This window comes from Zingiber officinale, chromosome 2A (genome assembly GCF_018446385.1).
Source record: "Zingiber officinale cultivar Zhangliang chromosome 2A, Zo_v1.1, whole genome shotgun sequence".
In the NCBI taxonomy this organism is placed as follows: domain Eukaryota; kingdom Viridiplantae; phylum Streptophyta; class Magnoliopsida; order Zingiberales; family Zingiberaceae; genus Zingiber; species Zingiber officinale.
This window is the reverse complement of record NC_055988.1, coordinates 153,362,601-153,377,268: the sequence shown is the minus strand read 5'-3', so window position 1 is coordinate 153,377,268 and position 14,668 is coordinate 153,362,601.

Below are 14,668 nucleotides of genomic sequence, written 5' to 3'. Positions count from 1 at the left end.
ATCAAATTGGCGCCGTCTGTGGGAACGCACCTGGATCCGAGCCGAGAAAATGGAAGAAGTTGGACGCCAACTCATGGTAACACTCTCTCCCGAGGAACTAGAGGCACTCATTCAGGCACGAGCCGCAAAAATGGTGGAGCAACAACAGAAGGCTCAAGCCGAGAGAATAGTGCAGCAGGCCGCCTCGGTTTCTGGAGGCCGAGCGACAATGGAGGACCGACCGGAACAATATTCTACCTGGGCTCAGAACAAGGGGCAGACCGGCATGCAAGGGGACGCGCAGGCCACCCCTATTCCATTCCATCGAGCATTGTTCCAAACTCCGTCGGAATTGGCCCTAGCCAACCAGGGATCGTCCGATGAAGCACCCGTACGGGACGCCAAAAAGAGGAAGGCACCACGCGCGGAGTCATCCCTCGAGCGGGTTAATCGCCAGTTCTCGGAGGTGATCTTGCAAGACCCTCTCCCGAAGCATTATGCTCCAATATCGATCGGGGAGTATAGTGGTGTGATCGATCCGGGCGACCATCTCGGTAAGTTCGATAACGCAGCCACTCTTCACCAATACACCGATGGGGTCAAATGCAGGGTTTTCCTTACTACGTTATCCGGTTCGGCTCAACGCTGGTTCCGGAGGTTGTCGGACGGATCAATTAAGAACTTTAGAGATTTCCGAATGGCCTTCCTCCATCATTTCGCGAGCAGCAGGCACTACCAGAAGATCAGCGTCAATCTGTTCGCCATTAAGCAAGGTTTGAAGGAGCCACTCCGAGCCTACATCCAGCGCTTCAACCAGGTGGTCATGAACATCCCAACGGTCACTTCAGAAACTATGATGAACGCGTTCACATAGGGGCTTGTGGGCGGTGATTTCTTCCGCTCGCTCATCAGAAAGCCGCCTCGCGACTATGACCATATGCTGCACAAGGCCAATGAGTATATCAACGTAGAGGAAGTGCAGGCGGCCAGAAGGAAGGAAGCACCATCTGAACCATCGGCCTCTGGCGAGCGGAAGCGACCTACTAGCTACCATCCACCTAGAGGACCTCGAGAGGAAGTAGCCCGGCCTCATCAGCAAACAAGACCGCACGCCGTTCAACAGGTAGCGGTCGATCGACCTAAGCCCAGGGGGAAGGTATGGACTCCATGTTTTGTTCACTCCATCAGTCAGCAACCCACAACACGCGCGATTGTCGGAGCCTCCCCCCAGACACTCATCCTACGCCAAGGAACTATCGCCGCTGATCACCTTCGCCGGACCGGCGACATCGACACCAGAGCCCTGGTCGGCGTGTAGAGAGAGGATCCCCTGAGTGACAACATCATCAGCAGCCCAGGACTCAACCTCGGGTATCGCACAAGCGTCCCAGACCATCCACTCGAGAGGAAGAGAATAGAAGCAACGTGTCCCGAGGAGAAATTAACATTATCGCTGGTGGACCAACCGGAGGTGACTCCAACAGGGCAAGGAAGGTGCATGCAAGGCAGCTCACGATCCATGCGGTTGGTTGCAGTCAGGAGCGAGCGAGCGGGCCCGAGATTAGCTTTGGGCCTAGGGACCTCGAGGGAGTCAAAGTCCCACATGATGACGCCCTCATCATCTGAGCGGTAATAGCTAACTACACTATTCACCGCATCTTTATTGATACAAGCAGCTCGGTCAACATAATCTTCCAGAAGGCCTTCGACCAATTGCAAATCGACAGAGCCGAGTTGCTGCCGATGACAACCCCCCTCTACGGGTTCACCGGTAATGAAGTTTTGCCGGTCAGACAGGTCCGGCTGGCTATCTCGCTGGGAGAGTTGCCGCTCAGAAGAACACAGACTGCTAACTTCATCGTAGTCAACGCCCCCTCCGCGTACAATGTGATCTTGGGGCGACCGGCTCTCAACGAGTTCCGAGCGGTCGTCTCCGCCTTTTGTCAAAAGGTCAAATTCCCCGTAGAAGATCGGGTTGGAGAAGTCCGCGGAGACCAACTAGCAGCCCGGTGATGTTATGTGGAGATGGTCCAAGCTGAAGCAAATGCTACTCGGAAGGCACCACGCGTCGTGGTAAATACTATAACCGAAAAGTCACCTTCTTTAATTTACGAAGAAAATGAGGAAGTAAAGATCCACCCTGTCCGACCGGATGTCACTACGTTCATCGCATCCGACCTGGAGCCGAGCCAGAAGGAGAAGCTGATCAGATGTCTCCAGCAAAACTGTGACGTCTTCGCTTGGTCGACCCACGAGCTGCCAGGGGTCTCGCCGAGCGTAGCGCAGCACGAACTTCATGCCCGCCCGAACGCTCGGCCGGTGAAGCAGAGGAAGAGGGACTTCAGCGCCGAACAGAATGTCATCATCTGCACTAAAGTTGAGAAGCTTCTGGAGGTTGGCCACATACGGGAGGTGCAATTCCCGAGTTGGCTCGCTAATGTGGTGCTGGTCTCCAAGCCAGGCAATAAATGGAGAGTCTGCATCGATTTCTGGGATCTAAATAAGGCATGCCCGAAGGATTTTTACCCTCTACCCTGGATCGACCAACTGGTAGACTCTACTGCTGGATGCGAGCTGATATGCATGCTGGATGCATATCAGGGCTACCACCAAGTGCCACTCGCCCGGGAAGATCAGGACAAAGTGAGCTTCATTACTGCGGACGACACTTACTGTTACAACGTGATGTCGTTCGGACTAAAAAACGTCGGAGCCACATACCGGCGGCTAATGAACAAAGTGTTCCGGGAGCAGATCGGGCGCAACCTGGAAGTCTACGTGGATGATATACTAATCAAGTCACTCCGAGCGGCGGATCTTTGTACAGACATAGAGGAAACCTTCCGAACACTGAGGAGGTATGGAGTCAAGCTGAACCCCTAAAAATGTTTGTTCGGAGCAAAAGGCGGACGCTTCTTGGGATACATCATGATCGAGCGGGGCATAGAGGCGAACCCTAGGAAGGTGAAAGCACTGCAAGACATGCCGTCTTCTAGGAATCTGAGGGAAGTGCAACGCCTCACCGGCCGGATAACGGCATTGTCGAAATTCATCTCTAAGACAGTCGACCGGAGCTTGTCATTTTTCAAGATCTTGCGCCGAGCCACAAAATTTCAATGGGACGAGGAGTGCAATCGAGCGTTCGAGGAGCTGAAGATGTACCTGAATTCTTTACCTATGCTGGCTAAGACGAGCGTACGCGAGTCACTCCGTATATACCTGTCCTCCACCGAGCATGATGTCGGCTCGGCGTTAGTGAAAGGAAGCGAAGAAGAGCATCCCGTGTATTTCCTGAGCCACATTTTAAAAGATGTCGAGTCTCGCTACACTGGCCTCGAGAAGCTTGTGTTCGCTTTAGTCCTCGCCGCTCGGAGACTCCGCCCTTATTTCTTGGCACATACGATCATCGTTGTGACGAATAGCCCATTGGGAAGAGTGCTCCTGAATCCAGAGGCGTCCGGGCGGCTCATCAAATGGACGACGGAGCTCAGTGAATTCGACATCCAGTATCAAGCCCGCTCAGCGATTAAGGCGCAATCCTTGGTAGATTTTGTAACTGAGGTACACAATCTTGAGCCCGAAGCTTCGTGGAAAGTATTTGTGGACGGGTCATCCACTCGGCTCGATAGCGGAATCGGTATTTTGCTGCTTTCTCCTCAAGAAGAGCGGTTGCATCTATCCGTCCGTCTGGATTACCGGGCAACAAATAATGAGGCAGAATATGAGGCCCTCATAGTCGGCCTACAGGCCGCGCAACATGTGGGAGCCAGCCGGGTGATATTATATTCTGACTCTCAATTGGTCGCTCAGCAACTCTCGGGGTCCTTCGAGATAAACAACGCAAGGCTCCGGCTCTACGCGGAGGCCTTTGAAAAGCTCAGGACTAACTTCATCGAGGTTGTCATACAGAAGATCCCCCGAGCAGAGAACCAGCCGGCGGACGAGCTAGCCAAGCTCGCTAGCTCAATATCGTCGATCGTCATCCGGCAACAAATTGAGCAGGTGTCCTTGATAGCACACGTCGACCGGATGGAAGACCTCACATTCCCAAGCGATTGGAGAACAACCATAATAGAATTTTTACGTTCAGAGGCCACGCCGTCCGATCGGGAGGAAGCCCAGCTATTGAGGAGGAAAGCCAGCCGATTCACACTCATTGGGGACCAACTTTACAAAAAGTCATTCTCCCGCCCGCTGCTGAAGTGTGTCAACTCAGAAGATGCAGAATATATTCTCCAGGAAGTACATCAAGGATCTTGCGTTGGTCATCCGGGCGAGCGATCGTTGGCTAAGAAGATCCTGCTGGCCGGATACTTCTGGCCAACTCTACAGGAAGACGCCGCTCGGACCGTCGCCACCTGCCTTTCCTATCAGAAGTTCCACAGCTTCTCTCAAAGGCCAACGGAGAGGATGAAGGCGTCTACTGTGTCCTGCTCGTTCAACCAGTGGGGTATGGATATAGTGTGACCTTTCCCTATGGCGACCAGACAACGGAAGTTTTTATTAGTGGCGGTCGACTATTTCTCCAAGTGGGTCGAAGCCGAACCACTGGCCAAAATAACCGAGCAGATGGTCAAGAAGTTCATATGGCAGCATATAATTTGTCGGTTTGACATTCCTCGTCGGCTCATTTTGGATAACGGGCGGCAGTTCGTTGGGCAGCAGCTCGGAGAATGGTGCAAGGGATACGGCATCGAACAACACTTCACTTCCGTGACGTATCCGCAGAGCAATGGTCAAACCGAAGTAGCCAATCGGGAGATCCTGCGAATGCTTCGGGTTCGGCTCGATCACATGGGAGGAAGCTGGGTGGACGAGCTGCCCGCGCATGCTATGGGTCATTCGCACAACCCCAAAGGAGGAAACGGGAGTAACACCGTTCCATTTGGTATACGGGGGCGAGGCGGTCGTCCCAGTCGAGGTCGGAGTCGAGTCCGATCGGATCCAGAACTACGATGGGGACAATGCCGAGCGGAGACTACTGGAGCTGGACCTAGTGGACAAAGCGCGAGCTAAAGCAGTCGTTCGGCTGATGGCATACAGGCAAAGAATGAAGCAGAATTACAACAGGCATGTAATTCCAGAGCATTCCAAGTCGGCGACCTAGTATGGAAGAAGGTGAAGCCGGTCGACGATATGAGCAAGATGGAAGCTCTCTGGGCGGGGCCCTTTAGAGTCGTCGAGAAGCTCTGATCGGGTGCATACTACCTGGAAGACGAGGATGGATGGCGGTTAGAATGACCATGGAGCGCAAACCACCTCCAGTCGTACCGAGCGGGATAAAAGATGCGCCAGTGTAATTTATTTCATGTATTCTCCGTTCGTCTGTATCCTGTGGTTGCAGGAGTAAAAATTAACAAAGACAAAGGATATGAGCATTTGGTGCCGAATGGTAAAACTCCAGAAAGACCGTCGAGCGACGACGTTAAACTCTAGAGTCGAACCGACGATTATAAATCCCCCGGCTTGAAGACCGTCGAGCGGCGACGTTAAATTCTAGAGTCGGACTGGCGACTATAAACCCCCCAGCTTGAAGACCGTCGAGCGGCGACGTTAAACTCTAGAGTCGGACCAACGATTATAAACCCCCTGGCTTGATGACCGTCGAGCGGCGACGTTAAACTTTAGGGTCGAAGTGGCGACCATAAACACTCCACTCGAAAAGCCGTCATGCGACCGCATTAAAGCCCGACACTTAAGGGCAGGCGAGCGACTATCCTAAATCCCAGAAGGGACCAACGAATAGAAGCATTTTGGGCATAGACTCCGCTCGGGCCATAAGGTTACTAATGACAAACAGGGGAAAACAAGCTAACAGAACAAAAGTTGCATTCAAAAGTAGCAGTTAAAACAAAAGTTGGTCGACCGAGCGGCATAAATACAAAAATGCAAAAGACACTTCATTTGAGATAATAAAAAACACTCTTCGGTATTTTGGTAAGAAGCGCTGCATGCTCCCGAACGGGGATGACAAAGGACTCCTGCAAATGACCTTGGGCCTTCAGGTGGTCCGCAGTGGCGGTGATGGCCAACTCGAATGCGAGGACGAGTCGGTCGCACACCTTCTGAACAAACTCAGCCGAGCGGATGTACTTCTGTCTTAGTGCGGCGAACCGGCCTGGCTCAACCTCTTGATACTCCTTAAGAGCAGAGCGAGAGGCCTCGAGGGCCTCTTGCAGGGTCTTCAGCTCGTCCTTGAGAGTCGCCGCCATGACCGAACGACCCTTCTTTTTGCGGTCCAACAGATCCGCCAACTCCTTTACTCGCTGTTCCAGGGCGCGGGCCTCCACATTCTTCGCTTCCAAATCGGCGATAGCGGTATTCTTCTGAGTGGTAGCAAGTTATATCTTGCGGTCATAAGTTTTGACCTGCTTTTCAAGCTGGTCTAGCATGTAGGCCTGGTCGGCCGTCTTCTTTCGTTCGGCCTCTAGCTGCTCCTTGGTCTTGGCTAGTTCCTTTTGCAGCTCGGCATATGAGGGGCCCTGAGAAGAGGACGACCCGCTAGAAATCTTGAGATGCTTCAGCTCATCTTCCAGAAACGGCAGACGAGCGGCAACCGCTACGTCTTCCACCCATCGCTGACAAAAAAAGGAGCTTTTTACTGCCGAACAGAGGGGCGATACAAAAAAGTTTGAGGGGACAGAAGACTTACGCCGGTGGCATGCTTCATGTGACTGTTAGCCAGCAGGTCGGGAGGCATTGTGGCGACGCGGACTCAGGCATCTACCCATACCTCGGTGAGTGGCCCCCGGATGGCGATCATGTGCTCATGGGCCTTGAGCCGATCCGACTCCGCGAGGTAGTCCTCGGTAGGAAGATGCAGAGTGGCCTTAATGGTGCGGCGCCCGCCCGACGTCGTGTGAGCAGACGCGGAGGGTTCAGATGCGGGGGTGGACGACTTGGAAAGTATGGTCGAGCGGCGAGGCCTCTGAGACACCGGAGGCAGGGAGCTAACTGGCTGCGCGGCGATGGGGTCCTGAGAGGGCTCTAGTTGTGACGGGGTCCGATCGGAGGACAGGGACTTGACGGAAGGAGCTTGGCCGCGAGGGGACATAGGGCCCGTCCGCTCGGACGCTTGCACCGCGGAGGTAGCTGAACGAAGTGGCATCTCAACACGTCGTCTTTTCCTGTTAAGTGGGAGCTCATACTCCGGATCTGAGCCTTCCTCCTGAACGATCGGTTCCCTGCTGGAGGCTGCGTCGCCCGTTAATTCCACGGGAGAAGTCTGAGCAGCTGACTCCCCCACATTGGTCTCACTCTCACCCTCCTGAGAGCCGACCGGAGCAATACCCATCTGCTCTATTTCCTTGGCCGCTGCCGCCTCGATCACCTCCTCCTTTTTCTTCAAAATCCCGAACAACACAGATTCCATTACGATGTTCGCTGCAAAGAAAAGAGAAGTAAATCAGTTAGAACTCAAGGCAAATGCACAAGTAAATTTCTTACCAAAGCTGCTCGGGAGTTTGGTTCAACTCGGACTCAAGCCGAACATGTACATCACTCCTTCAGGGAGGAGCTTGTTGATGTCGAGCTTCAGACTGGCTAGCATATTCGCCGCTTGAAGGTAGTCCGGTCTGGTCTTATACCTCTTCAGTTCGGGAGAGGTGGGCGGTCCGACCTGCCACTTGGTTAAGAAGGGAAGCCGTCCGGGAAAACGGAGGAAGAAAAAGTATTCCTTCCAATGTTTGTTGGAGGTGGGCATTTTATCAAAGAAGACCAAGCCGATCCGAGACTAGAAGAGATAAGTGCCCAACTCGGATTGCTTGGGGTAATAGAAGTAGTAAAAAACCTCCTGACGGAGGGGAATGTTGTGGATTTTAAACAACACAACAACTCCATACAGAAGGCGGAAAGAATTTGGCACCAGCTGGCAGAGCAGAATACCGAAGAAATTACAAACTTCGACGATAAAGGGATGGAGAGGAAATCGCAGACCGACTGTGAATTGATCGCGGAAAAAACAAATAGTGCCGCGCGACGGTTTGTGCGGCCGAGCGGAAGGCGAGGGTAAAATAAGTTCGAAATCAGAAGGGAGATCGAAAGCATTAATTAAGCTCTCTGCGTCACGCCGATCGAACCGTGACTTCATAGTAGTATACCATGGGCCAGGAGTGAGATCAGCGGGCTGGGAAGAGCTAGTCATCGCCGGAACAGTGCAGAAGGCAAAGGTCGAAAGAAAAGGTAGGAGGCTTGAAGAGAAAGATGAACGGAACAATAACCGAAAAACACGACTACGGCGAGCAGTGCAAAGGAAAGGCAGGAATCAGGGAGCAAAAGGCAAAGGATCTTACAGAGAGTATGGCGGGTGAAAGAAGAAGACAGAAGATCGCCGGAATGCCGAGGAACAAAGTCGCCGGAGCACTGAGCGCAAGAGAAAGCTTCTGGACACGCGAAGGCGAAAGTGCGACGGAGGAGAACGACGAAGGCTTTATAAGGTTGGGCCCGATCGCCCCGAACCGTCGGATGCAGGTCGCGGGACCGAGGCCCGTATCTGGCCGCTCATTTCGAACCACCAAAGGTCCCATCGGACGCGACGTCGTCGTCATACTGTTGGAGTGTATACTGAAAGCCTAAGCTTTGTAAATATTCATTATGAATAAAGAATCACATTTGGTCAAATTGTCTACATTTAGTTGTAGTTGTTCAATTAATTTATACTGTAGATAACATAGTATGTGGTGCCACATGCAGAAAATGATGTTATCAGTACCTTATAAATTATAAACAGTAGCTCACGACCAAAATGGAAAGGAACAAACCATTAGAAGGTCGTAGTGTAATTAGGTATCAGTTTATCTTGACTGTATAATTACACTAGTACACTTAGAGTGTATTGAGTAGGACCATTTGAGGTCGTTTCTTTTATACTGATTTTATAAAGAAACAAAGACCTCGGTTATTATGGAAGTGTGTGCTCTTAATCCTGATATAATAACAAGCACATATATTTGATATTTATTTCTTTAATTTATCAATGGGTGAGATTTAGTTCGATGAATCAATAAGCCCGATAAGTTGGGAAATGGTATCACTTATAGTGTGTGTTGTTGATTATAGAAGGAAACTGTGTCCTAGAGATACTAGGTTGATAATGTCCCCAAGAGGAGCTCATAAGGATTGTCATGTTAAACCTTGCAAGTGGACTTAGTCCGACATGACGATAAGGTTGAGTGGTACTACTCTTGGACTAAGATATTAATTAAATGAGTTGTCAGTAACTCACTTAATTAGTGGACATTCGATATCTTAAACACAGGGAGACTAACACACTCATAATAAGAAGGAGCCCAAAAATGTAATTTGGGATTGGTGCGGTAGTTCAATAATAGTTCTCTAGTGGAATGAATTATTATTGATAAAATTAAGTTGTGTGTTCGGGGCGAACACGGGATGCTTAATTTTATCGGGAGACCAAAATCAATTCCTCCTCTCGGTCCCTATCGTAGCCTCTTAATTATAGAGTACCATACCCACCTATACCCACCTTCTTACCCATAATATAGGGGCCGGCCAAGCTAGCTTGGAGACCAAGCTAGGGCCGGCCATGGGTATGTTCATGGGTGAATTCATGTGGCCGTCCCTATTAAAATAAAAAGGAATTTTAATTTTAAAATTTTTCTTATGTGGATAATATAATTTAAAAGAGAGTTTAAAAATTTAAATCCTTCCTTTTATAAGATTCTACAAAAGATTAAGAGAAGAGTTAAAATCTCTTTCCTTATTTGTAGATTAAAAGGTTGATTTTAATTTTGGTAAAAACTTTCCTTTTAATTATATTCATGATTTAAAAGAAAGTTTAAAAATTAAAAATTCTCTTTTATTAGTTTCTACAAAATATTAAGAAAAGATTTAATATCTTTCCTTATTTGTAGATTGAAAGGAGATTTTAATTTTTAGAGATAACTTTCCTTTTTGGAAATTATCCACATGTTTAAAAGAAAGATTTTAATTTATAAAATTTCTTTTATTAACCAATCATGAAGGATTAAAATTATTGGAGAAATTTTTATAAATTTCTAGAAACAAATTAGGAAGTTTTAATTTTGTTTTAATTAAAACTCTCCTTGTTTTGGGGAAAGAGTGGCCATTATAATTTGAAAGAGAAAATTATTTTAATTAAATAAATTTTCCTTTTCAATGGCAAAAGAATTAAGGAAGTTTTTATTAAATTTTCCTTATTTGCCAAGACCAAGGATTATAAAAGAGGGGGTAGAGGAGGCTTCAAGGCTAGCGATTCTATTCTATTTTCCCTCTCTTTTCTCCTTGGGTGTGGCCGGCCCTTTCTTTCCTCTCCTCTCCTTTGTGTGGCCGAAACCTTCTCATGGTGGAGATAGTTTTGGTGGCCGGATCTAAGAAGGAGAAGAAGGAGAGAAAAGAAGCCTCTTTTCTATCATCCCTTGGAGCATGGTGGTGGTGGCCGAACCTCTTCATCCTAGGAGAAGTTTTGATGGCCGAAACTTGTAAGGAAGAAGAAGGTGATTGGTGGTTCTCATCTCGGAAGATCGTTGCCCACACAACGTCCGAGGTTAGAAGAGGAATACGGTAGAAGATCAAGAGGTCTTTCTAAAAGGTATAACTAGTAATTTTTGTTTCCGCATCATACTAGTTATTTTTGGAAATAATACTAAAAACAAGAGGCTTACGATTCTAGAATTTCGAATATGTTTTTCGATGTTGTGTTCTTTTGTTTTATTTTTCCTTGTGATTTGATTGTTCTTTTCGGTTAACCTAAAGTTATTTTAGGAAATTAAATATTAGCTTTCTATAAAAGGTTTTGTCTAGTCGGTGGTGGTTGCTCCCATATCCAAGAAGGCCATGTGCCTCGCCACGTCAGTACTGGGAACCAATTATGGAAATTAATATTTAATGGAATTAATAACTTAAGGTGATTTGGGTCGAACGTGTTAAGTTCCGCAGGAGATCCAAGTCTAAACCTAAAAGAACAAATAGATTAAGTTTTGGATCAAACGTGTTAAGTTCCGCAGGCGATCCAAAATTTAATTTAAAAGAACACATGGTAGCTAGGAAAGGGTTCAGATCTTTGTACAAAATTTTTGTACAGTGGAACCTCTAGGTTTTCCGAGTAGCAACCAACAATTGGTATCAGAGCTAGGGTTTTGCCTCTGTGTATTTGGTATTAGTTTAATTATGCACATGTCATACATAATTTAGGCAGGATAATAGTAGGATGTGCTAACTTTGTGGATGCAAGATCCAACTATTATGGCTTTTAGTTATTATGTGTGTGATTGGACCCTTGGACATGTCAAGGGCATTTATATGTGTGTGCATGATTGTATTATAAAATACAGCAGGAGCTGTATTTAGTTTTATTAGGATTTTATTTTTGATTTAGATACATGTACATTCCTTTTATGGAATATAGGATAAAAAATGTAAAATTCTATTTATGTCGCGGATCGAATCTTGCAAAGTGTGGAACCTTCTAAGGACCAGAGGCGCAGTGGAACTAGGAGCAAGATGAATGCGACAGCTAGACCCAGTGGCGGTGGCCAAATATGGCAGCAGCTTGGGATGACAACACACGAAGGACAACTAGAGATAAAAGTCATAATAGTTGAAAATTAGATTTTCTATTTATTGCTTTTATATTGTGCTGTGTGTGCATGTTGGTTTACATATTTAGTAGGCTAGCATAGTTAAAATTCCTCATTTATAAGTAACTAAGTGGGAGAGGGATTTTAAGTAAATCCATGGTCTCCATTACTGGTTTGTAAGTGATGCAAACAAGCTTGCGTGTTGGCTCTGAGTGCCTTCCTCCATAACGGATGAGCTTGTTTGTGGATCACTAGAACAGACTTCCATTTTTGGATGACTATAGGAAGTTAATTAAGAGCGTGTGATCTTCCCCAACGGAAGGGGCATAATCTTATTAATGGACTTAGTGTCAAGTAATGGTATACACTTAGACACATTTAATAGTATCCTCCCCAACGGAGTCACTACTATCACTTGTGTGACCAAAGGAAACCAACTATTGATTTGTCATAAAACTAGATTGGCAATATAATAAAATTAATAAACCCCTCTTACAAATGTTTGAATTTGTATACGTCCACACTAACGTGGCATACAAGATTCATGGTGTTTGAGGTAATTTTATTTGTCAAAAGTTATATTGACAAGATAATCAATGGGTAAAACCCTCCTCTTACAAATGATGAATTTGCATACGTCCACACTAACGTGGCATGCAAAATTCACGGTGTTTGAGGTGTTGGTGAATTTAAATAATATTGTTTGAGGAATCAATGTTATTTTAAATTCAAAGAGTTTTGACCAAATATTTGATCAAAGATAGATCAACTATTAATTTTATTCGTCATAAAGTAAAGTTGACGAGATAATAAAATTAATGAATAAAATCTCCTCTTCGATTTTGTATACACAAAATTCATGGAGATTTTAAGGAGTTGATCTTGACCAAATATTTTTGTGATTCTTAGGATTTAAAATGTTTGTCAATCCCCTAGTAGTCATACTATAAGAAAGACTTAGTAATCCCAATTGTAATGATTGGAAATAGGACTTGGACATTAAGGTAGACTGTCTTCTTAGAACTAAGAACAATATAGGTGTATTTAATTCATTAGTTGAAACATGTTTAGTGGTGTTTGATCCGGCGGTAAGAATGGGGGGCCCACCTTCTGAAGGGTCCCAGCCTAAGGACGGATGGAGGGCTGGCCAAGCGGGTAATGGTCCGAGCGGAGCTAGAGATAACCCATCCATGGGCTTGGGTTTCCGACGCCAAGGCAGGAGGATCGAAGGGCCGAGCGGGAGTCCGCTCGGCTGGGACCGAAGGGCCGAGCGGGTTGTCCGTTCGGCCAAGATAAGGGCGAGGGTACAAAGGTGGCCGAGCGGCCTAGGCGCTCGGCTCGGGATATGGGATATCAGCAGAAGCATGTCTGATGATTAGGCCGTACACAAGATCGCACGATGGAGGATCTTGCCGTCACATCATGGAAAGGTTGATACAGTAGCAGTATGGCCTCTTGGACGTCTTTCTGACAGATCCATATCTGGGCATGGCCCTTCTGACAGACCCATACCTGGGCATGGTCAAAAGCAGGTGGTTGCTTTGATTGGCTCGCCCAGGCTTCTTCGAGAGGTTTATATAAGGTCTCCATTTCTTCACCGGAGGTACACAAGTTTTCATTCTGCAGCCACTTTCTTCATCCATTCCTCGCCTGACTTGAGCGTCGGAGGGTCGTCGCCGGGACACCCCCCCCCGGCTCGGTTTTGTTGCAGGTTCGCCGGAGCACTCGAGGATCCAGCAGGGAGCGCCACGTCCCCAGCGTTCGTTGACCCCTGGTTCGGACAGGATCAGTGTTATCTACCAGAACCTGGAGTGTAGATACAGATGTCATTAATCATGTCCGCAATTCATTGCAGGGTTCCAGGAAACCCGGCAACTAAATGAAAATTAAAACACCGTCTACATGGGCACTACTGTAAAAATGGTAGCTGTTGCAGTGGGAAATGTTTATCTTTTGATAAGAATAAAACATGGATTTTTGAGTAATTGTCTTTACGCACCAAGTTTAGAAAGAACTAGTTTTCAGTTTCTAAACTATTCAAAGAACTTGATATTCTGCCTCTTTTAATAACAAAGTTGTTATTAAGAAAAAGAGGGAAGTTATCTGTTCTGGTTGGCAATTTATAAATCCAATAACTCTCACGATGCAACAAATGGAAATTAGTAACACATCTTCTAACTTTAAGAGAAAGTAACCTTCGAAAATGAACCAATTATATATTTGGCTTCTAAGGCTAGGTTATATTAACTTGAATAGGATTCATTGGTAGCTGATGAACTTTTGGGTTCATTAGTAGTGGAAATCTTTCCAACCTACGAGTCTTACTTGGAAGGAAAATAACCAAGAAGCTTTTAAGTCTAAGGGGTAAGGAATCAAAGATATATTGGAATTGGTTCATTCTAATTTGTGTGATCCTATGAGCATCCATGCAAGAGGTTGTTTCAAATATTTCATCTATTTTATAGACAACTATTTGAGATACGGATATATTTACTTGATGTGCCGCAAGTCTAAGTGCTTTGATTAGTTCAAAGAATACGAGGCTGATGTGGAGAAATGACAAAGTAAAAGTATCAAGACACTACGGTAAGATCGTAGTGGCAAGTACCTCTTGGGAGAATTTAGGAGTCATTTATCAGAAGTAGGGATTCAATCTCAACTAACTGCACCTGGTACACCCCAACAGAATGGTGTAGGAAAAGGAAGGTATAGGACTCTTATGGAAATAAGTAGATTGATGAGTTATTAAGAATATTATCAAAATCATTTTAAGGATATACTCTGGAAACAGGAGTGAATATAGTACCTTCTAAAGTCAGAACTCTCTACTCATATAGAATTGCTGAATAGGCGTAAGCCTATTTCGAAGCATATTCGGATTCGGGTAGTCCAGCACATATGCAGAAGAGAGACAATGATAAGTTGGACAGGAATTCACTTGTTTGTGGGTTATCCTAGTGAAATGAAAGTAGGTTTATAGTCTTAAAAATCAGAAGGTCATTGTTAGCATCAATGACCGATTTTTAGAAAAGGACTATGTAATAAACCATGTGCCCATAAGAAAATTTGTTCTTAAGGAAGTAATAAAAGGCATGTCTAATCTAGTACCAACTGTACAAGATGAGATACCA